Source organism: Dendrobates tinctorius, unplaced genomic scaffold (assembly GCF_039654945.1).
Source record: "Dendrobates tinctorius isolate UK_male_01 unplaced genomic scaffold, ASM3965494v1 ptg000026l, whole genome shotgun sequence".
NCBI lineage: Eukaryota > Metazoa > Chordata > Amphibia > Anura > Dendrobatidae > Dendrobates > Dendrobates tinctorius.
In genome coordinates, this window is record NW_027361694.1 from 2,914,220 (window position 1) to 2,940,465 (window position 26,246).

Below are 26,246 nucleotides of genomic sequence, written 5' to 3' on the forward strand. Positions count from 1 at the left end.
ATTCTGTCAGATAATACTCAGTTTCTTCCTGAAAATGATTGCAAACACAAATTCTTTGGTATTATTATCTTCATTTAATTTGTCTTAAATGAAAAAACACAAAAGAATTGTCCTAAAGCCAAATTGGATATAATTCCACACCAAACATAGAAAAGAGGGTGCACAATAGTATTGGCACTGTTCGAAAAATCATGTGATGCTTCTCTAATTTGTGTAATTAACAGCACCTGTAACTTACCTGTGGCACCTAACAGGTGTTGGTAATAACGAAATCACACTTGCAGCCAGTTGACATGGATTAAAGTTGACTCAACCTCTGTCCTGTGTCCTTGTGTGTACCAAATTGAGCATGGAGAAAAGAAAGAAGACCAAAGAACTGTCTGAGGACTTGAGAAACCAAATTGTGAGGAAGCATGAGCAATCTCAAGGCTACAAGTCCATCTCCAAATACCTGAATGTTCCTGTGTCTACCGTGCGCAGTGTCATCAAGAAGATTAAAGCCCATGGCACTGTGGCTAACCTCCCTAGATGTGGACAGAAAAGAAAAATTGACAAGAGATTTCAACGCAAGATTGTGCGGATGTTGGATAAAGATCCTCGACTAACATCCAAACAAGTTCAAGCTGCCCTGCAGTCCTAGGGTACAACAGTGTCAACCCATACTATCCGTCGGCGTCTGAATGAAAAGGGACTGTATGGTAGGAGACCCAAGAAGACCCCACTTCTTACCCCGAGACATAAAAAAGCCAGGCTGGAGTTTGCCAAAGCTTACCTGAAAAAGCCTAAAATGCTTTGGAAGAATGTTCTCTGGTCAGATGAGACAAAAGTAGAGCTTTTTGGGCAAAGGCATCAACATAGAGTTTACAGGAGAAAAAAAGAGGCATTCAAAGAAAAGAACACGGTCACTACAGTCAAACATGGCAGAGGTTCCCTGATGTTTTGGGGTTGCTTTGCTGCCTCTGGCACTGGACTGCTTGACGTGTGCATGGCATTATGAAGTCTGAAGACTACCAACAAATTTTGCAGCATAATGTAGGGCCCAGTGTGAGAAAGCTGGGTCTCCCTCAGAGGTCATTGGTCTTCCAGCAGGAACACACTTCAAAAAGCACTAGAAAATGGTTTGAGAGAAAGCACTGGAGACTTCTAAGATGGCCAGCAATGAGTCCAGACCTGAATCCCATAGAACACCTGTGGAGAGATCTAAAAATGGCAGTTTGGAGAAGGCACCCTTCAAATATCAGGGACCTGGAGCATTTTGCCAAAGAGGAATGGTCTAAAATTCCAGCAGAGCATTGTAAGAAACTCATTGATGGTTACCAGAAAGCGGTTGGTCGCAGTTATTTTGGCTAAAGGTTGTGCAACCAAGTATTAGGCTGAGGGTGCCAATACTTTTGTCTGACCCATTTTTGGAGTTTTGTGTGAAATGATCAATGTTTTGCTTTTTGCTTCATTCTCTTTTGTGTTTTTTTATTTAAGACAAATTAAATGAAGATAATAATACCAAAGAATTTGTGTTTGCAATCATTTTCAGGAAGAAACTGAGTATTATCTGACAGAATTGCAGGGGTGTCAATACTTTTGGTCACAACTGTACAGTGTCTTGCAAAAGTATTCAGCTCCCTGCAACTTCTCAACCTTTTCCCACATATCATGTTTCAAACATAAAGATACCAAATGTAAATTTTTGGTGAAGAATCAACAACAAGTGGAACACAGTTGTGAAGTTGAACAAAATTTATTGGTTATTTTAAATTTTTGTGGAAATTATCATACTGAAAAGTGGGGCGTGCAATATTATTTGGCACCTTTACTTTCAGTGCAGCAAACTCACTCTAGAAGTTCATTGTGGATCTCTGAATGATACAATGTTGTCCTAAATGACTAAAGATGATAAATATAATCCACCTGTGTGTAATCAAGTCTCCGTATAAATGCACCTGCTCTGTGATAGTCTCAGGGTTCTGTTTGAAGCACAGAGAGCATCATGAAGACCAAGCAACATAACAGGCAGGTCCGTTATATGGTTGTGGAGAAGTTTAAAGCCGGATTTGGATACAAAATTATTTCCAAAACTTTAAACATCCCAAGGAGCACTGTGCAAGTGATCATATTGAAATGGAAGGAGTATCATACCACTGGAAATCTACCAAAACCCAGCCGTCCCTCTAAACTATCATCTCAAACAAGGAGAAGACTGATCAGAGATGTAGCCAAGAGGCCCATGATCACTGTGGATGAACTGCAGAGATCTATAGCTGAGGTGGGACAGTCTGTCCATAGGACAACAATGAGTCGTACACTGCACAAATCTGGCCTTTATAGAGGAGTGGCAAGAAGAAAGCCATTTCTCAAAGATATCCATAAAAAGTGATGTTTAAAGTTTGCAACAAGCCACCTGGGAGACACACCAAGCATGTGGAAGAAGGTGCTCTGGTCAGATGAAACCAAAATCCATCTTTTTGGCAACAATGCCAAATGATATGTTTGGCGTAAAGGCAACACAGCTCATCACCCAACACACCATCCCCACTGTCAAACATGGTGGTGGCAGCATCATGGTTTGGGGCTGCTTTTCTTCAGCAGAGACAGGGAAGATGGTTAAAATTGATGGGAAGATGGATGGAGCCAAATACAGGACCATTCTTGAAGAAAACCTGTTGGAGTCTGCAAAAGACCAGAGACTGGGATGGAGATTTGTCTTCCAACAAGACAATGATCCCAAACATAAAGCAAAATCTACAATGGAATGGTTCACAAATAAATGTATCCAGGTGCTAGAATGGCCAAGTCAAAGTCCAGACCTGAATCCAATCGAGAATCTGTGGAAAGAACTGAAAACTGCTGTTCACAAATGATCTCCATCAAACCTCATTGAGCTCAAGCTGTTTGCCAAGGAAGAATGGGCAAGAATTTCAGTCTCTCAATGTAAAAAACTGATAGAGACATACCCCAAGTGACTTGCTGCTCTAATTACAGCAAAATGTGGCGCAACAAAGTATTAATTTAAAGGGGCCGAATAATATTGCACGCCCCACTTTTCAGTTTTTAAATTTCCACAAAAATTTAAAATAACCAATAAATTTCATTCAACTTCACAATTGTGTTCCACTTGTTGATTCTTCACTAAACATTTGCATTTGGTATCTTTATGTTTGAAGCATGATATGTGGGAAAAGGTTGAAAATTTCCAGGGGGCCGAATACTTTTGTAAGGCATTGTATCAAAAAATATTGTTTAGTTACAAAAATTGGGAAATGAGAAATGGTCATAAATCTGGGGTTTTGTGTTGATCTGCAGATCATCATGGAGGCTTACTTTAGAGAAAAGATTGCTCCATCAGGGTTACTTCTTTACCTGTGCTATTTTAAACATACAGTGGGGAAAAAAAGTATTTAGTCAGCCACCAATTGTGCAAGTTCTCCACTTAAAAAGAGAGGCCTGTATTTGACATCATAGGTAGACCACAACTATGAGAGTCAAAATAAGAAAACAAATCCAGAAAATCACCTTGTCTGATTTGGCAAGATTTATTTTGCAAATTTTGGTGGAAAATGAGTATTTGGTCATAAACAAAAGTTCATCTCAATATTTTGCTATACTGTATATATCCTTTGTTGGCAATGACAGAGGTCAAACGTTTTCTGTAAGTCTTCCCAAGATTGGCACACACTGTTGGTGGTATGTTGGCCCATTCCTCCATGCAGATCTCCTATAGAGCAGTGATGCTTTGGGCCTGTCACTGGGCAACATGGACTTTCAAATCCCTCCAAAGGTTTTCTATGAGGTTGAGATCTGGAGACTGGCTAGGCCACTCCAGGACCTTCATATGCTTCTTACGAAGCCACTCCTTTGTTGCCCTGGTGGTGTGCTTGGGATCATTATCATGCTGAAAGACCCATCCACGTTTCATCTTTAATGCCCTTGCTGATAGAAGGAGGTTTTCACTCAAAATCTCACGACACATGGCCCCATTCATTCTTTCATGTACACAGATCAGTTGTCCTGGTCCCTTTGCAGAAAAACAGCCCAAAAGCATGATGTTGCCAACCCCATACTGCACAGTAGGTATGATGTTCTTTGGATGCAGCATTCTGTCTCCACCAAACACGACGAGTTTTGTTTCTACCAAACAGTTCTACTTTGGATTCATCAGACCATATGACATTCTCCCAATACTCATCTGGATAATCTAAATGCTCTCTAGCAAACTTCAGATGGGCCTGGACATGTACTGGCTTAAGCAGGGGGACACGTCTTACACTGCAGGATCTGAGTCCATGGTGGCATAGTGTGTTACTTATGGTAGCCTTTGTTACGGTGGTCCCAGCTCTATGCAGGTCATTCACTCGGTCCTCCCATGTGGTTCTGGGATTTTTGCTCACTGTTCTTGTGATCATTTTGAGCTGACAGGGTGAGATCTTGCATGGAGCTCTAGATCGAGTGAGATTATCAGTGGTCTTGTATGTCTTCCATTTTCTTATTATTGCTCCCACTGTTGTTGTTAGGTGAACAAATATTTATTTTCCACCTTAATTTGCAAAATAAATTTTGCCAAATCAGACAAGGTGATTTTCTGGATTTGTTTTCTCCTTTTGACTCTCATAGTTGTGGTCTACCTATGATGCCAATTACAGGCCTCTCTCATCTTTTTAAGTGGGAGAACTTGTGCAATTGGTGGCTGACTAAATACTTTATTTCCCCACTGTATATAGTGTATGTAAAATTCTGGTTTCAACTGTATATGCGGCACGTAAAAACCCCAGTGAATTAGCAGTATTTGTTGCTCTTCCTTTCTAAAGGGGGCTTCACACATAGCGATATCGCTAGCAATATCGGTAAAGCGTCTCCGATTTTGTGATGCAACAGCGATATTGCTAGCGATATCGCTATATGTGACACTTACCTCCGACCGGCTCCCCCGCTGGCTATTGATGATCGCACGAGAATGTCCTGGGCTGTTTCTCGTCGGCGGCTTCCTGCTGGCGCCGATGAGCGACGCGTGGACGCGGGTGGGAGGACGTCTTCATCGCCGCATCTCACAGGTAAGTAACGACCACCGACCGCTGCTACATTGCTGGTGAGATCTGCCTGTTTGGCAGCTCACTAGCGACAATTTAGCGATGCACTAGCGATCCTGACCGGGTCGTATCGTTGTCGGGATCGCTGGTGCATCGCTAAATGTAACGGGACCCTTAGAGGCAAATTGCTAGCTGATGCACTAAAAGGGTTTTTCTCATTAACATCTGTAAGGAGTGTGCTCCCGTGTCGCCCAGCTACCTGTTTGCCCCATGTATATGTTCCAGCTTGATTGACAGTTTGGACAAGTTGCATTGCCACACTGCTGGCTCAGACACTGTGCTATTCATTGCTGCCAATATAGGCAGCTTTTTCCTCTAAAGTATCAGAGAAGCACAATTGCATTGTAGCTGACCAGATAGGGAGCTAATAGTGTGATTCAGCAATCTTGCTAACAGCAGAGCAGCACTTACAAGCTCTAATGGAAAGTGCTTGTAAGTAGTGAGCATATTAGGCCACAGCTGATACTCTTCAATGGTGGCAGGCAACCTAGGCAACAAGCAGTCAACAAGAACGTTAAAAATTCATTCATAAAGAGAATCTGTTAGTAGGTTTGTGCTATGTAATCTCTGGATTGCAAAATGTAGCAGCAGAGACACAGATTTCGGGGATGTGTCACAGGCTGTGTGTTGTTGTTGCCATACAATGAATGTTTTATCACCAGGAGATTACCACAGCTCGGACCACAGCACATACAAGCACTTGTGCAACCGCATCCCCTCCTCTGATAAGCAGCTTACTGTCAATAGACAATGTACACAGAAAGCTGTGGAGTGGGCGGGCTTAGCTTTCTGAGCTCTGCTACATGCTACATCTAAAAATTGTGTCACAACTGCTGCACCCAGCAAACTAAGTGATACAGTGCTGGAATCAGAGTCTCTCCTCCTATATTTTGACTAGGTAGAAAAAAAAAACCTGCTGACAGATTCCTTTAACATTGGAAACTGCAAAAGTTGCTTGTATTTAACTTTGCAACATTACCCTGATGGAAATCCTTTAACATAGAGAACTCCCTGCTTGGCTCACTACTATTTGGGGGAATTATTTGTGTTGTCCCTTACCTGCAAACTAGTACATACTGAGAAGCACCCCTAAAATGTGTACCTCAAATGTTATAGGAAAAAAAACTATTATTGTGCAGGGGTGTACACAATTCTAATTTTTTTAAAATACATTGGAAATCAGATTCTGATGCGAAATAGCAGCTCAGACTAGTCATAGTTGTGTTTTATATTGGACATAATTGTGCATGAGCAGACAGCGCAATCTAAAATCCCATATCCAACACCGCCAGAATGTAATGTGATTCTACAGTACTGACTTACCTTCCTTTATGTGGGAGTCAAGATGGAGCAGGACACTGTCCTAACACACACGGTATATAGCTCACAAGGTGTGTACTGCTGCCTGTCCGTTCTTTTGCTTGAAGCCAATTTTCCTACGAAACATCATTGTGCACAATGCACAGCCTGCAATATTTTTTTATGTACAATTGGTGGTACCCTATGATGTTTCCTTTTATGTGGGGATGAGCAGACCCGTGGAAGTTTGGGTTCTTGTACCTAACCCGAACTTTATACCAAGTTTGGTTTGTGTACCAGAACTGTACCCAAAATAGAACCAGAGCCCAAACCCCATAGAAAACAATGGGGATGTGGACTTTTGAACCAGAAAATTAATTCTCTCTTTTTACCTCTCTCCCTCTCTCTCTTAAACAGACTTCCCCCTGAATTTCCAACATTGCAAGAGTTATGGGGGAAGTCCGTGCTCGGCGTTTAACAACGGACAGTAACTGTCTGGTACGAATGCCGAACTTTATAGTTCTCGTCCGCTCATCCCTACTTTTATGCTAAAAGCTAAGCATTTTCATCTGCAGGCATACACAAAATATTCAACAACACAAAATAAAACTTCCTAAAGATGATCAGCTCTATAATATACAAGCCACGGACAACAATATTGAATTCACAGTTTTATTGAGAAGATAGACACCAAATGTCATATAAAGGAGGGGAAAAAAAATCAGTGATCTATACAATTGCTTTTCTTCCTGGGTTTTAATTAATCTCATTGTCATATTACATTTTCCTCAGAACTAAATTTGAAAAAATAATCAGTAAAACAATTATGTCATAATTACACACTGTCAATATAATTAATAATGATTCCGTTCTGTCAATACATTCCAGACTACACGATGTGAGGCTGAGCAATTTATTAATCTGCCCACTGAATGTGCGGCATGCATACCTAGAAGATTACATTATCATAAGATTAATATGAAAAAAACGCCTCGGGGTGTCCATTACCATAAAGTATGTGGAATATCCATGTATCAGTCTAAGCCATGCCGATAAATGCTCATTTGTCTGGGATTCTGTACATTATATGTAGACACAAGGTGGTCTTTTTATTGGAATTAGAACATGATTCCCTGCATGGAGCGGAGTATCTGTTAACACCAAGATCATTATGTTAACAGAGACCTACCACCATAAAGTAGTAAGATTCTCAGGTGGATTTTAATGTCACATTTTACATGACTCCTTCTTAAAAGATTCATTTATTAATGCTTACATACCATGCATACTACCATTGCTATGCCAAGTAATACATGCTTTGGTCTCATCTAGCCTGCCTGGACCTAAACGAGCTATGTCTGTGTAACTTGGCATCATAAACCTTTTATAAATGTCTATAAATCCTAATAAATTTCTACATCTTTGCAAAGTAAGCAGAACTGTCACATTTTAATGTACTGGTGGGACTTGCAATGTTTAAAGTGGGAAGCAATAAGTCAAACATTATATGTGTATTAGATTCCGGTGTCTACTGTGTATAAATGTAATACCATTATAATTAATGGAACGAGGCTCATGTCTTCCACATTTTCCTCTGTGTATAGGGAGATGTCAGTATTTTTCCAGGTAAGCTAGAGATCTCGCTAGATTTTAGATTTCAATGAAATCATAAAAGATGTCGTTGTGCTATAACAATAAAAACACAACTATAACAAATCTCATGAGGAAAATAAACCGCTTTAAGGCTAATATTACCGTCAAAGGATGTACTGAGATGACAGCCATAAGCTTGAAGGTCTTACAGAGTCATCTAATCTAGAGTTGGTCGGTGTCATAGAGCAGGTATACATGGGAATATGGACGTGAAATGTGTATTATGCTTGAAAAGATGACATGATGAATGTAATATTTCTGAATCTGATGCAATGCAAAAGTGCCATAGGTACAGTAGATAGAAGATAAAACAATAGATATAAAAACAGTAAAATAGCTTATAATTAAATGTGTGTCACTTTAATTAGTATAATAGACTTTATATACATGAAAATATATTTAGGCTGGAGTCACACTAGCGATTTTAAAATCGGTCCGATTTTGATGCAAGAGAGTCGGACAAGTGTAATGCAAGTGTCTTGCATTTTTTTTATGCAAGTGTAAGAGAGGTCCAGGACTGTAGTCATGGCCGAGAACTCCGGTGTATCTGAGCCCTGGCCTCCTCTCACATGAAAGCAGCATTCTTTCACCAGCATACCTGTGTCTTCTCTCACTGCACCATCAGGGATACCACTGTGGTGCTGAAGCCTTTCTGCAATTGGCGTCACAAGAATTGAGCCACAGTCCGGTTCAAATGCAACATGTGAAACTTTACTTGAATAACTGGTCAGTACATTCTTGTCAGTTACACCAACAACAGCAAGTTCGAGGCAGTTCTCCTTCTGTTCTTTCCCTGTACTTATTTTCAAGTCCTCCAGTACATTACGGGGTAATAGCGCATTAGGCGGTACCGCAGCTTTCTCCCTGTTCAGACTCACTGTGCTTGGGTATTCTTTGGTCCATTTCAACCCAGTCCTGAGAGCATGGGCCCATGCAATAATCTGCCACATGTAGAACAATCTGTGCCCTGTACTATTCCGGACCACTTCCTTTCTCCAAGCTATGAACTGTCATGATCTCAGTGAGGGTTTGACTCGCACATGTGGGGTTAATGTCTGGAACCAGTGCTGATGACTGGCATTTCTGGGGATCAGGCTTGTGATCCCAGTGCAGGCTTACCTGCACACCTGGGGCTTATGATTGTGGCCTCTCCCTGGTTCTGGGAGAGGCTTCTTTTAGCCTCAGGAAGCTCCTATCCCCGTCAGTTATACTTTCGCCCTTGGCATAGTGTGGTGACCCCTGAGTGTGTTTGTGCTGTGTTCTTGTTTATCTGATACTCTGTGTACGACTTGGTCTGTTCTCTGGATAGTACTTGTTGGATTCTGCTTGGTACCTTCTATGTCTGTTTGGCTTTGACCCCTGCTTGGCCCTGACTATCTGTTCTGTCTCATCCCTGGTACTTTACTGCTATCTCTGTGTATGACCTCCATTTTACCTGACTCTGAGTATTTCTGTATGGTGTCCTGCTGATCTCTGGAAGCAGGACGCTAACCCCGCCCCTTGCAGTCACATGACCGTAGGTCCTGCTCTGCTTGCTAAACTTCAGCATCCTTAGGTCCTGTTTGTCAGTACTTTCCGGCCGTACCTGACCCTGGGCCCCCCTACAGTGCAGGTGAGTCCCTGCTCAGCGGAGGCTGCACGTCGGCGCTGACAGGATCCTGACATGAACTGCTGCAATCCTGCTGCTTTGCTGCTTGACACCATACTTCTGTCCTATAGACTCCGAATGGCTAAGCTTCCCTTCTCCTTAAACATTGCGTGACTGCTGTGGTGTCCTGGGCCTAGATCCCATGTGGACTATTCGGGCACCTGGGCCCTTCTGACTACCATAGGGAACGTTCCTAGCTTACCACACAGCATCCCCTCCTATGGTTAACCCTTTCCTATACTATTCACTAGCTGAAAGCTCTGTACACTATAATGCCCCATCTACTTAATCATGTAGCAGTTCCATGATGTCTTAACAAATATACATACACTGATAATATATGGCACTTGGACGAAAGAGAAAGGCAAAGGTATAACCGTAATATAGCATACCTCCTACAAAAGTACAATCCTATTTCTCACACCTAGCATCTGATTTACATCCAAATGCAGTGTGATTGCTATCCTACTGCAATGCGATTTTAACATGAGCTTTTACATAGAGAAATTCTCTCAGTCATTTACACATCATTTTCAAAGGGAATATTCTTCAAAACATATATAGATATATGATAGATAAATAGATACAGTTGTGGCCAAAAGTATTGACACCCCTGCAATTCTGTCAGATAATACTCAGTTTCTTCCTGAAAATGATGACTATAAACCATGCTCGGCTGTATCATACCATGCTGGGGGGAGCTATATACCATGCTGGGCTGCATTACACCATTCTGGGGGGGCTATATACCATGCTGGGCTGTATTACACCATTCTGGAGGGCTATATACCATGCTGGTCTGTATTATACCATGCTCGGCTGTATCATACCATGCTGGGGGGGCTATATACCATGCTGGGCTGTGCTATACCATGAAGGGCTGTATTACACCATTCTGGGGGGCTATATACCATGCTGGGCTGTATTGCCGCATTTGACACTGTGGATCACAGCTCCTCCTCACTATGCTCCGCTCTATAGGCCTCAAGGACACAGCCCTCTCCTGGTTCTCCTCCTACCTCTCTGACCGCTCCTTCACTGTATCTTTTTCCGGCTCCTCTTCCTCTCCTCATCCCCTTACTATCGGGGTTCCGCAGGGCTCAGTCCTAGGCCCCCTCCTCTTTTCTTTATACACTGCCCCTATTGGACAAACAATCAGCTGATTTGGGTTCCAGTATCATCTCTATGCCGATGACACCCAATTATACACTTCTTCCCCTGACATCACCCCTACCCTAATTCAAAATACCAAGGATTGTCTGTCTGCTGTCTCTAGCATCATGTCCTCCCTCTATCTGAAACTAAATCTCTCCAAAACTGAACTTCTTGTGTTTCTCCCCTCTACTAACCTCACTCTACCTAACATCGAAATAACCCTGGAGGGTTCAACCATAACTCCCAAGCAGCATGCCTGCTGTCTTGGGGTCATATTCGACACTGAATTTTCCTTTACTCCCTACATCCGATCACTCAGTCGCTCTTGCCACCTGCATCTTAAAAACATCTCCAGAATCCGACCTTTTCTCACCTTTGAAACTGCTAAGACTCTTACTGTCACTCTTATTCATTCTCGTCTGGACTACTGCAACTCTCTTCTGATCGGTCTCCCTCTTACCAAACTTTCTCCTCTCCAATCCATCTTGAACGCGGCAGCCAGGGTCATATTTCTGTCCAGCCGCTTCACCAATGCCTCCATCTTATGCCAGTCATTACACTGGCTACCTATTCGCTACAGGGTCCAGTATAAACTCATCTCTCTCACCCACAAAGCTCTCCACTGTTCTGCACCGCCTTATATCTCCTCTCTCATCTCTGTCTATCGCCCTACACGTGCCCTCCGTTCTACAAATGACCTAAGACTAACATCCCCCGTAATCCGAACCTCGCACCTCCGTCTCCAAGACTTCTCTCGTGCTGCTCCAGCTCTCTGGAATGCACTTCCCCAGACGATCAGACTGATACCTAGCCCTGACCTATTCAAGCGCGCTTTGAAAACCCATCTCTTCAAACAAGCCTACCACATCAACTACTCAGCAAACTAACTTTGCCCTGTTCCCTCCTTCCAAATATTATTCTGAATCTGCACCCTACTATTCATCTGTCTCCACACCCTCCATGCACACGATAACTGCACTTGATACTTGTCTATTGCACTTAAACACACGGGCTGATGACCGGATCATGCAGCTTTATATGAAAATCCCTATTTATTAAAATTGCCAGACCTGAATTAACAAGCACTTCTCACCTACTGTGTCCCCCCATTTCCTTGTAGATTGTAAGCTTGCGAGCAGGGACCTCACTCCTAATGTCACTGTTTGAATTGTCTTAACTTGTATTGAATTATTGTCTGTACATGTTCCTGCTTAATTGTAAAGTGCTGCGGAATATGTTGGCGCTATATAAATAAAAATTATTATTATTATTGTACCATTCTGGGGGGCTATATACCATGCTGGACTGTATTATATCATGCTGGACTGTATTATACCATGCTGGGCTGTATTACGCCATACTGGGCTGTATTATACCATTCTGGGGGGGCTATATACCATGCTGGGCTGTATTATACCATTCTGGGGGAGCTATATACCATGCTGGGCTGTATTGTACCACACTGGGCTGTATTGTACCATACTGGGCTGTATTATTCAATTCTGGGGGCTATATACCATTCTGGGGGGGCTATACACCATGCTGGGGGGCTATATACAGTTGTGGCCAAAAGTATTCACACCCCTGCAATTTTGTCAGCTAATACTCAGTTTCTTCCTGAAAATGATTGCAAACACAAATTCTTTGGTATTATTATCTTCATTTAATTTGTCTTAAATGAAAAAACACAAAAAGAATTGTACTAAAGCCAAATTGGATATAATTCCACACCAAACATAAAAAAGAGGGTGGACAAAAGTATTGGCACTGTTCGAAAAATCATCTCTAATTTGTGTAATTAACAGCACCTGTAACTTACCTGTGGCACCTAACAGGTGTTGGTAATAACTAAATCACACTTGCAGCCAGTTGACATGGATTAAAGTTGACTCAACCTCTGTCCTGTGTCCTTGTGTTTACCACATTGAGCATGGAGAAAAGAAAGAAGACCAAAGAACTGTCTGAGGACTTGAGAAACCAAATTGCGAGGAAGCATGAGCAATCTCAAGGCTACAAGTCCATCTCCAAAGACCTGAATGTTCCTGTGTCTATCGTGCGCAGTGTCATCACGAAGTTTAAAGCCCATGACACTGTGGCTAACCTCCCTAGATGTGAACGGAAAAGAAAAATTGGCAAGAGATTTCAACGCAAGATTGTGCGGATGTTGGATAAAGATCCTCGACTAACATCCAAACAAGTTCAAGCTGCCCTGCAGTCCGAGGGTACAACAGTGTCAACCCGTACTATCCATTGGCGTCTGAATGAAAAGGGTCTGTATGGTAGGAAACCCAGGAAGACCCCACTTCTTACCTCGAGACATAAAAAAGCCAGGCTGGAGTTTGCCAAAACTTACCTGAAAAAGCCTAAAGCATTTTGGAAGAATGTTCTCTGGTCAGATGAAACAAAAGTAGAGCTTTTTGGGCAAAGGCATCAACATAGAGTTTACAGAAGAAAAAAGAGGCATTCAAAGAAAAGAATACGGTCCCTACAGTCAAACATGGTGGAGGTTCCCTGATGTTTTGGGGTTGCTTTGCTGCCTCTGGCACTGGACTGCTTGACCGCGTGCATGGCATTATGAAGTCTGAAGACTACCAACAAATTTTGCAGCATAATGTAGGGTCCAGTGTGCGAAAGCTCTGAGGTCAAGGGTCTTCCAGCAGGACAATGACCCAAAACACACTTCAAAAAGCACTAGAAAATGGTTTGAGAGAAAGCACTGGAGACTTCTAAGGTGGCCAGCAATGAGTCCAGACCTGAATCCCATAGAACACCTGTGGAGAGATCTAAAAATGGAGAAAATTTGGAGAAGGCACCCTTCAAATATCAGGGACCTGGAGCAGTTTGCCAAAGGAGAATGGACTAAAATTCCAGCAGAGTATTGTAAGAAACTCATTGATGGTTACTTTAAGCGGTTGGTCGCAGTTATTTTGGCTAAAGGTTGTGCAACCAAGTATTAGGCTGAGGGTGCCAATACTTTTGTCTGGCCCATTTTTGGAGTTTTGTGTGAAATGATCAATGTTTTGCTTTTTGCTTCATTCTCTTTTGTGTTTTTTCATTTAAGGCAAATTAAATGAAGATAATAATACCAAAGAATTTGTGTTTGCAATAATTTTCAGGAAGAAACTGAGTATTATCTGACAGAATTGCAGGGGTGTCAATACTTTTGGCCACAACTGTATATCTATAGATAGATAGAACGATAGATAGAATAAAAGCCAGCAATTCAGAAGCCGCTTAGTGTAAAATCACAGCAGGAGTCGACAGGAGAGAAGAGATGGATTGCATACAGTAAATACAAATAGAATAGGTAGATATACAGATGTATGTAACACCCATAATACTAAGCTGATATTAATAGCCTGGGAATCTCCATGGGTATTACCCCCTTCCCAGGCAAAAAATATCAGCCCCCTGCCATCGGCTTTCCCTCTGCTGGTTAACAAAATTATGCGGGAGCCCATGCCATTTTTTTCAGAAAAATAATCTTTTATTAATTAAATACATGTACAGTAAGCTGCACACACACTGTACTAATTGTATTTGTCACAGACATCTATATATCTACCTATTCTATTTGTATTTACTTTATGTAATCCATCTATTCTATCCTGTTGGCTCCTGAAGTGATTTTACAGTACAAGGCAGATGAAATGCTGGCTTTTCTTCTATCTATCCATGTAATATACAGTATAGACATATAAATATATATATATATATATACATATATATGTGTGTGTGTCACTGACATCTATATATCTATGTATTCTATGTGTATATATCTATTCACTCTATTCTATTCTAACCTGTCAGTCTGATTTTACTGTAAGCGGCAGATGAAATGTGATCGGTGTGTAAAAATCAGACAGCTCTCTCATGGTCCAAGTGCTGTGTGATTTTTTTTTCTTGCACCCATTAACTTCTATTGTGGGATGTGATCCGATTTCCGATTACAATCACAACATGCTTCGATTTTTTTCCAGTCTGATCATGATCCCATCCGAGCTGAAAAAAAATGCAGATGAACATGCAATAATAGAGAAACATTGGTCAGAAAGCAATCCGATTTTTTATCTGATTGCATTTGTTCGATTTCATTACAAGTGGGCATGAGCCCTTAGAGGCTTTGTCCACAGGGATAACATACAAACTCCTTGCAGATTGTCCTTGGTGGGATTGTAACACAGGACCCAAAGACTGAAAGATTGCAGTGCTAACCACTGTACTACCCATATAGCCACTGTACTGTCCATATCAATGCTTGACAACATGTGACAAGCATAATTATAGATAAAGCCTGTGTGAACACAAAGAACATACTATTGGTCCCAGTTTCTCATTACAGGGGCTGTCCACTACTTTATAAGTCCCTTTACCATGTCTTGTACTAGAAAGCAAGAAAGAATTCCACGTGAGGCGAAATTGCAAAAAAAGTGCAATCCCACACTTGTTTTTTGGTTGGCATTTTTGCTAGGTTCACTAAATGCTAAAACTGACCTGCCATTATAATTATCCAGGTCATTACAAGTTCATAGACACCAAACATGTCTAGGTTCTTTTTTATCTAAGTGGTGACACACGCGTTTGACAGCGGCATTTAACTAGTTAATAGCAGCGAGTGGATCAAGATTCCATCCACGGCTATTGTGGGCACATGTTAGCTGTTCAAAACAGCTGAAATGTCCCTAGAAAGATGTGGGCTCACCGCCGGAGCCCACATCAAAGGCAGGGATACCGACATTGGCGTAATAATATGTTCCATGTTGGTAAGGGGTTAAGAGAGTGATCACTGATATTCCCTATATTATCCCTATAAACCTCATTCATTATAGTATAAAAGTCAGGCAGCATTTTTAATGTTTTGTGCTATGTTCATATGGTCTGTTTTGAAAAATGTCTAACAGGACATTGGAAGCAAAATATTTTAGGATCTTGAGGCAGAGTGACTGTCTCCTCTCCTGTCCTAAACAAACACCCACAATTGCTAACTGTTCTTGGAGCCAACAGGAGGGAGAGACCACCGTTTCTGTTCATAACCGTCATATCCAATGAATACACATTACACAGGGTATATAGCAGGGTGTGTGTACATCTATATACACTCTGCTGTATACACACTGATACAAGGGTCAGCTCTGGAGGGAGAAATGTGTAGGGAAATGAGAGAGCAGTGAGTGAGCACTGATGAATAGATCTCCTCCCACCCACACAGCATTAAAATCACATGGTGTTGTATAATAGTACAACTCGTTCTGCAAAAAATAAGCTCTCACTTGGCCATATTGACAGAAAAGTAAAAAAGTTATGGCTTTGGGAAGGAGGGGAGCGAAAAACGAAACGCAAAATCGAAAAAAGCTCTGGAGGTTAAGGGATTAAAATATATATTTAAAATGTGATATTGATGTATTTTTACTGTTTTAGTGGTTAATGTTTTATCTTCTTTATACAGTGGGGAAAATAAGTATTTGATACACTGTCAATTTTGCAAGTTTTCCCACATACAAATAATGGAGAAATCTGTAATTTTTATAGTAGGTAATTTCAACTGTGAGAGACTCAATCTTGAAAAAATGTAGAAAATCAGATTGTTTGATTTTTACATAACTAACTTGCATTTTATTGCATGAAATAAGTATTTGATACAATAGAGAAACGGAACTTAATATTTAGTACAGAAACCTTTGTTTGCAATTACAGAGGTCAGATATTTTCAACAGTTAATAATAATAATAATAATAATAATAGTTTTTATTTATATGGCTCCAACATATTCCTCAGTGCTTTACAATTCAACAGTTCATACAAAACAGTCATATGTAGCAAAGTTAAAGGTGATACAATAATTGATGCAAAGATAATTATGACCCTGCTCGTAAGAGATTACAATCTACAATGAGGTGGGGGATACACAAAATACCGGTGCTTATCTTCAATGATAGTCCAGCCATCTTGAGAAAATGGGGGATAGATAAAGGCTGCATGACCAAGTTCTTGACCTTGATGGCCCACTCCTCCATTCAGATCTTCTCCAGATCTTTCAGGTTTCGGGGTTTAGGGGCTGTCACTGAGTGATATTGAGTTTCAGCTCTCTCCAAAGACTTTCTATTGGGTTCAGGCCTGGAGACTGGTTAGGCCACTCCAGGACCTTGAAATGCTTCTTATGGAGCCACTTCTTAGTTGCCCTGGCTGTGTGTTTTGGGTCATTGTCATGCTGAAAGAAAAAGCTATGACCCATCTTCAATGCTCTTACTGTTGTAAAGAGATTGTTGGCCAAAATCTTGCTATAAATTACTCCCTCCATCCTCCCTTCAATACGGTACAGTCCAGTCCCCTTTGAGAAAAGCACCCCCAAAGTATGATTTTTTTTTTCCCTGCCCAATGCCTCACAGTTCGGACGGTGTTCTTGGGCTTGTGCTCATTCTTCGTCTTCCTCCAAACACAGTAAGTGGAGTTGATACCAAAAAGTTCTATTTTAGTCTCATCTCACTACATGACCTTCTCCCATGCCTTCTCTGAATCATCCAAATGGTAAATGGTGAACTGCAAATGGGCCTAGACATGTGCTGGTGTGAGCAGGGGGACCTTGCGTGCCCTGCAGGATTTTAATCCATGATGGCGTAGTGTGTTACTAATGGTAATGTTTGAGACTGTGGTCCCAGCTCATTGACCAAGTCCTCCCATGTACTTCTGGGCTGATTTATGACCTTTCTCAGAATCATCCTTACCCCACGAGATGAGATCATGCATGGAGCCACAGACAGAGGAAGACAAAACAGGGCATCTGGATGCACCACTTTATAAACACACAAAATAAGCAATAGGTGCTGCAGAATCCATGGAAACAACATGTATCAAACCAAAGGAAACAAACCAATGCATACAAAACTGTGCACACTTATATTGAAGTTTGTTACAAATATAGCTCACATGTTGTATGTTTTTAAAGTGTTTTTAATTGTATGTCTAGTTGTGACAATAAAGTATTTTCTATATATATATTCTTTTTTGACAAACTTCAATATAAGTGTGCACAGTTTTTTATGCATCGGTCTGTTTCCTTTGGTTTGTTACAGACAGAGGAAGATTGACAGTCATCTTGTGTTTCTTCCATTTCCTAATAATTGTGACAACAGTTGTTGCCTTCTCACCAAGTTGCTTGCCTATTGCCCTGTAGCCCATACCAGCCTTGTGCATGTCTGCAATTTTGTCCCTGGTGTCCTTAGACAGGTCTTTGGTCTTGGCCATGGTGGAGAGATTTGAGTGTGATTAAGTGTGTGGATAGGTTTCTTTTATACAGTTAACAAGTTCAAAAAAGTGCAATGTATACAGGTAATGAGAGCAGAGTAGGAGGGCTTATGAAGGAAAAGCTAACAGATCTGTGAGAGCCAGAATTCTTGCCGATTTGTAGGTGATCAAATACTTATTTCATGCAATAAAATGCAATCTAATTATTTAAAATCATACAATGTCATTTTCTGGTTTTTATTTTTAGATTCTCTCACAGTTAAAGTTTTCTTACGATAAAAATTACAGACCTCTCCATTCTTTGTATGGAGGGAAACTTGCAAAATCAGCAGTGTATCAAACACTTATTTTCCCCACTATATAACTTTGACTGCAAGTAATTGAGAAGCTGAGGCATTGCCTTTCAATTTTTTAATTGTAGTTTTATTATTGTTTTAACTAGAGTTGAGCGACTTTTGGTTTTTTATGGTCGAGTTTCGTTTCGTGAAACCCGACTTTTCCAAAACTCGGGTCGAGCAAGATCGGCCGATTATAGGGAAAAGTCGGGGTCGTCCCGAAACACGAAACCCAATGTAAGTCAATGGGGAATAAAAGTCGGCAGTGGGAGGAGGACAGGAAACACACCTACAGTGCTCATTTGAATGCCAAAAGCATCAATTCTTCTTACTTAAGCTGGTCAACCTTAATTAACTTCGTAATACAAGTTACGCACTGAAAAATGGGAGTTATTTGGCTAAAGTTGTGGGGGGGTAGGGCTGGCTCCAGGTTTTCATGTGCCCTGGGCGAAAGAGCGCCCCTTTAACACATAATACTACAACTCATCATGCTCCGATATGGCAGAGAAATAGCGGTATAGTACAATGAAAAATACTTCACTTTTTACATCTCATGACGAGGCCCATCTATTTCTCCATACAGAATCATTGGTCCCATATAATGTTTGAAACAGTATATGATGAGCTCCACATAATGCTACAGTATATGTTGGTCCCCATGGATGAAGCTCCACTGTCTTATGGGCCCAAATAATGCTCCAAACATAATGGGCCCCATTTCTAATGCTCTAGTGTATAATGGGCCCTGTAAATGCTGCTCCAGTGTCTGATGTCCACCTTTGGAATGTTCCAGTGTATGGTGGGCCCCATCTATCATTCTCCAGAGTATAGTGCTCCCCAAAAATTGCTGTCCCAACATTGAAAACAATCAAATAAGTCTCCTCGCTAGGGAATCCCTGTACTAGTCTGGACTCCTCGTCGTCCCCATCTTCCATCTCACTGCACAGTATTTCAACCTTGCAAGTGCTGTGATCCTGAGCAAGCAGGGGGGGCCCACTCGTTGGCGACGGCACTGGCACAGGGCCCCTGATAGTACGGTGGTGTGTCTGATGGCGGGTGGGCCGAACCTGCACTTTCATCTGCAGCTTCCTCTTTGTCACCGTGTAAGATGGAACTGTATATGGGAAGGGTAACCTGAGTTTCATCAGGGTAAGATTCAGGCCGGGTAGCGTGCGAGGGGAATGTAGTGGTCTGGGTCAATGTACCAGCAGATTCATCGAGCAGTGGCTGGGCATCAGTGCACTTGTGTCGCCCCCAGGAGTACGGTCGCCACAGTGGCATTACCTTCCTCCTAGGGAGTGTGATGTAATGCTTGGGAGCAACGAAGGATCTCTCTAGCAGGTTAACTGATTGGGCGGCGTTATTCCCACGAGTCATGACCCTCCAAACAGCGTTCATGAAGGCAAAGTGTTTGTTTTACGTGGGCAGTATGGTTGCAAAGCTGAACCTTAAAGGAATGTCCAGAAGGGCACCACCAGGAGTGGAGCCTACGGCGTAATTTGACTCAACACGGGCAACCTCAACCATGCCAGCTACAGAACAGATGCACACATTGCAAGCTTAATTCCGTTAATGAACGAGACTCCGTCATGCCCCGCGGTCCGAGTCAGGCTTACTAGAGGGACACGTGAGGCTCTGGCACATGAGATTGGCCAATAACTGGTGTGTCATGCCCTTACATGTCCGTGGCTGCATGTGCGCTACACTGAAAAGGCGAGCGTTTGTCGCTTACAGGTGCAGATAACCCGCTGAACAGCGTTAGTGATGGGGATCACTGATTACAATTATTACTCGCAAACGATGATTTCCCAGTAAGTGCAGGTCAACCGCAGTTCCGGAATTAGGCCTAACCGTCATTCCTGAAAAAAATGAAAAACTTACGTGTGCAAACCACAGGTGCTGTAGCTTGCTTAACAGCTCGCCAGCCGTTCTCACGTCCAGTATGGGTTACACGTGATTGCACAAAGGTGAGAAAGGGTACCGTATCCCCGGATAACATGTATGGATAGCGTACACATTCAAAAGATATGTCTATACATCAGGAGGCAGGCTCAGACGGTGTTAGGCCCAGTATGGCTTGCACGTGATTGCACAAAGGTGAGAAAGGGTACCGTATCCCCGGATAACATGTATGGATAGCGTACACACTCAAAAGATATGTCTATACATCAGGAGGCAGGCTCAGACGGTGTAAGGCCCAGTATGGCTTGCAAGTGATTGCACAAAGGTGAGAAAGGGTACCGTATCCCCGGATAACATGTATGGATAGCGTACACATTCAAAAGATATGTCTATACATCAGGAGGCAGGCTCAGACGGTGTAAGGCCCAGTATGGCTTGCAAGTGATTGCACAAAGGTGAGAAAGGGGACCGTATCCCCAGATAACATGTATGGATAGCGTACACATTCAAAAGATACGGTATGTCTATACATCAGGAGGCAGGCTCAGACAGTGTAAGGCCCAGTATGGCTTGCAAGTGATTGCACAAAGGTGAGAAAGGGTACCGTATCCCCGGATAACATGTATGGATAGCGTACACATTCAAAAGATATGTCTATACATCAGGAGGCAGGCTCAGACGGTCTTAGGCCCAGTATGGCTTGCACGTGATTGCACAAAGGTGAGAAAGGGTACCGTATCCCCGGATAACATGTATGGATAGCGTACACATTCAAAAGATATGTCTATACATCAGGAGGCAGGCTCAGATGGTGTTAGGCCCAGTATGGCTTGCACGTGATTGCACAAAGGTGAGAAAGGGTACCGTATCCCCGGATAACATGTATGGATAGCGTACACATTCAAAAGATATGTCTATACATCAGGAGGCAGGCTCAGACGGTGTAAGGCCCAGTATGGCTTGCAAGTGATTGCACAAAGGTGAGAAAGGGTACCGTATCCCCGGATAACATGTATGGATAGCGTACACATTCAAAAGATATGTCTATACATCAGGAGGCAGGCTCAGACGGTGTTAGGCCCAGTATGGCTTGCACGTGATTGCACAAAGGTGAGAAAGGGTACCGTATCCCCGGATAACATGTATGGATAGCGTACACATTCAAAAGATATGTCTATACATCAGGAGGCAGGCTCAGACGGTGTTAGGCCCAGTATGGCTTGCACGTGATTGCACAAAGGTGAGAAAGGGTACCGTATCCCCGGATAACATGTATGGATAGCGTACACATTCAAAAGATATGTCTATACATCAGGAGGCAGGCTCAGACGGTGTAAGGCCCAGTATGGCTTGCAAGTGATTGCACAAAGGTGAGAAAGGGTACCGTATCCCCGGATAACATGTATGGATAGCGTACACATTCAAAAGATATGTCTATACATCAGGAGGGAGGCTCAGACGGTGTAAGGCCCAGTATGGCTTGCAAGTGATTGCACAAAGGTGAGAAAGGGTACCGTATCCCCGGATAACATGTATGGATAGTGTACACATTCAAAAGATATGTCTTTACATCAGGAGGCAGGCTCAGACGGAGTAAGGCCCAGTATGGCTTGCAAGTGATTGCACAAAGGTGAGAAAGGGTACCGTATCCCCGGATAACATGTATGGATAGCGTACACATTCAAAAGATATGTCTATACATCAGGAGGCAGGCTCAGACGGTGTTAGGCCCAGTATGGCTTGCACGTGATGGCACAAAGGTGAGAAAGGGTACCGTATCCCCGGATAACATGTATGGATAGCGTACACATTCAAAAGATATGTCTATACATCAGGAGGCAGGCTCAGACGGTGTTAGGCCCAGTATGGCTTGCAAGTGATTGCACAAAGGTGAGAAAGGGTACCGTATCCCCGGATAACATGTATGGATAGCGTACACATTCAAAAGATATGTCTATACATCAGGAGGCAGGCTCAGACGGTGTTAGGCCCAGTATGGCTTGCATGTGATTGCACAAAGGTGAGAAAGGGTACCGTATCCCCGGATAACATGTATGGATAGCTACACATTCAAAAGATATGTCTATACATCAGGAGGCAGGCTCAGACGGTGTAAGGCCCAGTATGGCTTGCAAGTGATTGCACAAAGGTGAGAAAGGGTACCGTATCCCCGGATAACATGTATGGATAGCGTACACATTCAAAAGATATGTCTATACATCAGGAGGCAGGCTCAGACGGTGTCAGGCACAGTATGGATTTGACGGCCCAGACTACACAGCGGAGGAGCAGGGAGAGGTAAAGATTGCAAATGCTGGGGCCCTGCCCAAGCAAGGGGGGCCCACTCGTGGGCGTCGGTACTGGCACTGGGCCCCTCATAGTACGGCGGTGTGTCTGACGGCGGGTGTGCACCACCACCGTCAGAGACACTTGATTGCACTATGAGGGACCCTGTGCCAGTGCCCCCGCCCAAGAGTCGGCCTACCCACCTGTCCAGAGCAACGGCACTCGCACTGTGTCGTGCGCTAGATGGTGACCCCGGCCATGGGGGGGAGGCAGCACAGTTAGGGAGTTTTAGAAAGTGGCATATGTTGATGTTGGACATTCAGCTGATGCAAAAGGCGAAATAGGTCAAGTCCCAGGAAGAGGTGGACCAAAGCAAGCCATTTTTCTGTCACCCTATGTGTCATCAGGGTAAGGTGGGACAAAATCCTTGGAAACCCATGCATGGTTCATTTTAATGAATGTTAGATCATCCACATTTTGGGTTGACAGACGGGTCCTTTTTTCTGTCAGGATTGATCCAGCTGCACTGAAGACTCTTTCCGATAGCACACTTGCAGCTAGGCAAGCAAGCTCCTGTAAGGCATATTGTGCCAATTCAGGCCAGGTGTCCAGATTAGCAGCCCAATAGTCAAAGGGGAATGACCTGTGTGGGAGAACATCGATATGGGAGGAAAAGTAGTTTGTAACCATAGTTGACAACTGCTGTCTCCTGTCACTTTCCATCGATGCTGTATTACCAGTTGTGTGAGCGGTACTTGAAAAATCAGTCCACAACATTGTCATGAAACCCCTGTCTCCAACGCCACTTCTGCTGTGTGTACCATGAACACCTCTGCCAAGCTGCCCCCGGCCCATACGGCTCGTGTGAGAACCATCACCGCTGCTGTGTGCTGGGAATGCCTCAAGCAACCGATTTACCAGAGTTGCTTGTTTATTAGCCAATATTAGGTCAAGGTTCTCCTGTGGCATGATGTTTTGTAATTTGCCTTTATAGCGTGGATCCAGGATGCTGGCCAACCAGTAGTCGTCATCGTTCATCATTTTGGCAATGCGGGGGTCCCTTTTTAGGATCCGCAAGGCATAATCTGACATGTGGGCCAATGTTCCCGGTGTCAATGATGCACTGCGAGTGCTGGTTGGAGGAGCACTTTCTGGCAAATCCACATCCCTCCAGTCACGCACAAACCCTGTACCAGACCTTGCCACACCAACATTTTCACTTGCCCCACGAGATGCATCCTCCTCCCCTAAGTAATCATCCCCATCATCATCCTCCTCCTCCTCTTCTTCCTCCAACTCGTCCAGGAGAGGTCCCTGAGCAGACAATGGCTGAATGTCATCAAGGATTCCCTCCACCTCTTCCTCCTCGTCAACATTGGCTGCAGACGCCTGCTCCTTAAGGTGCGTCAAAGTTTGCATGAGCAGACGCATAAGTGGGATGCTCATGCTTAGGATGGCGTCGTCTGCGCTTACCAGCCGTGTGCATTCCTCAAAACACTGAAGGACTTTACAGAGGTCTTTCAGCTTCGACCACTGCACACCTGTCAACTCCATGTCTGCTCTCAAAGTGCCTGGCCGTGTATCCTCCCACAAATGCATTATGGCCTGCCTCTGCTCGCACAGTCGCTCCACCATGTGCAGGGTGGAGTTCCACCTTGCTGCAATGTCGATAATGAGGCGGTGGTTGGGAAGGTGGAGCAATCGCTGCAGCTTCTGCATCCGAATGGAGTGTACAGGCGACCGGCGGATGTGCGCGCACAGTCTTCGCACCTTATGGAGCAGGGCTGTTAACTCCGGATAATTTTTGAGGAAGCACTGCACCACCAGGTTCAAGGTGTGAGCCAAGCAAGGTATGTGGCTGAGTTTTGAAAGGGCTATGGCTGCCACAAAATTACGGCCGTTATCACTAACTACTGTACCTTGCCTGCCTCAAGATGTACACTGCCCAGCCATGACTCAGTTTGTCGCTTCAAGTACTCGGCCAGCACCTCGGCGGTGTGTCTGTCGCCCAAACACATCATCTGCAACACAGCCTGCTGACGCTTTCCACTAGCTGCACGATAGGGGTACACCTCATGTGCAACAGTGGCAGCTGCAGATGGCATGCTCGTACGACTGCGCTCTGTGGACGAGCTTTCGCTTCTGGAGGAAGAGGAGGAGGGTGGAACGCCTACAGCCAACTGTTTCCTATACCGTGGGCTAGGCAGCACTGTCCCACCACCGCTGTCCCCTGTGGACCCTGCATCCACCACATTAACCCAGTGCGCAGTGATGGACACTTAACGGCCCTGGCCATGCCGACTGGACCATGCATCAGTTGTGAGGTGCACCTTTCCACTCACTGACTGCTTGAGTGCATGGACAATGCGGTCTTTCACATGATGGTGGAGGGCTGGGATGGCTTTGCGAGAGAAGAAGTGGCGACTGGGTAGGTCATAGCGTGGTACTGCATAGGCCATGAGTTCGCGGAAAGCTGCGCTTTCCACCAACCGAAAGGGCATCATCTCAAACGAGATTAGTTTGGCAATGTGGGCATTCAAACCCAGTGTACGCGGATGAGAGACTGAGTACTTTCTTGACCTACTCATAGTGTCTGGGAGGGTGAGCTGGACTTGAGAGCTGCATATGGTGGAAGTAGCGGTGGACAGGGCGGACTGAGAAAGGGTTGATGATGGTGATGGAGTTGGTGTTCTTTCTGATGGCCTAGATTCAGTATTTCGTTGATATAACAGTGGGATTCCCTGACTGCTGTGGCCTTGCAACGACACCTCAACATTTGCTGCTGTGCTAACCGGTGGGCTTACAGTGGGGGAAACAATGTAGCGTTGCTGACTACCTTCTTTGTGATCAGTTGCACATGTGGCACTTGAAGTTTGGTGTTGTGTCCACGCTTGCAAGTGCATGCTGGTTAAATGTCTAAGCATGCAACTGGTATTCAAATTTTTCAGATTTTTCCCTCGGCTAAAGGTCTTTGTGCACTTCTTACAGATAACCTTGGCCTGATCATGAGGATTTTGTTCAAAAAAGTGCCACACTGCACTCTTCCTACTTTGGCAGACATTTCACAGGCTCGATGGCACAGGTGTGAAAAAAGTGACTACAGGATAAGGGAGATTTTGAATTTCTGCAGACACTTGTGGACACTGGACACTTGGATTGTGTGAGGCCCACTGAATATCACAGTGCTATGTCACAGGCTCGATGGCACAGGTGTGAAAAAAGTGACTACAGGATAAGGGAGATTTTGAATTTCTGGGAGATTTTGAATTTCTGCAGACACTTGTGGACACTGGACACTTGGATTGTGTGAGGCCCACTGAATATCACAGCGCTATGTCACAGGCTCAATGGCACAGGTGTGAAAAAAGTGACTACAGGATAAGGGAGATTTAGATTTTCTGCAGACACTTGTGGACACTGGACACTTGGATTGTGTGAGGCCCACTGAATATCACAGCGCTATGTCACAGGCTCGATGCAGCAGGTGTGAAAAAAGTGACTACAGGATAAGGGAGATTTTGAATTTCTGCAGACATTTGTGGACACTGGACACTTGGATTGTGTGAGGCTCACTGAATATCACAGCGCTATGTCACAGGCTCGATGGCACAGGTGTGAAAAAAGTGACTACAGGATAAGGGAGATTTA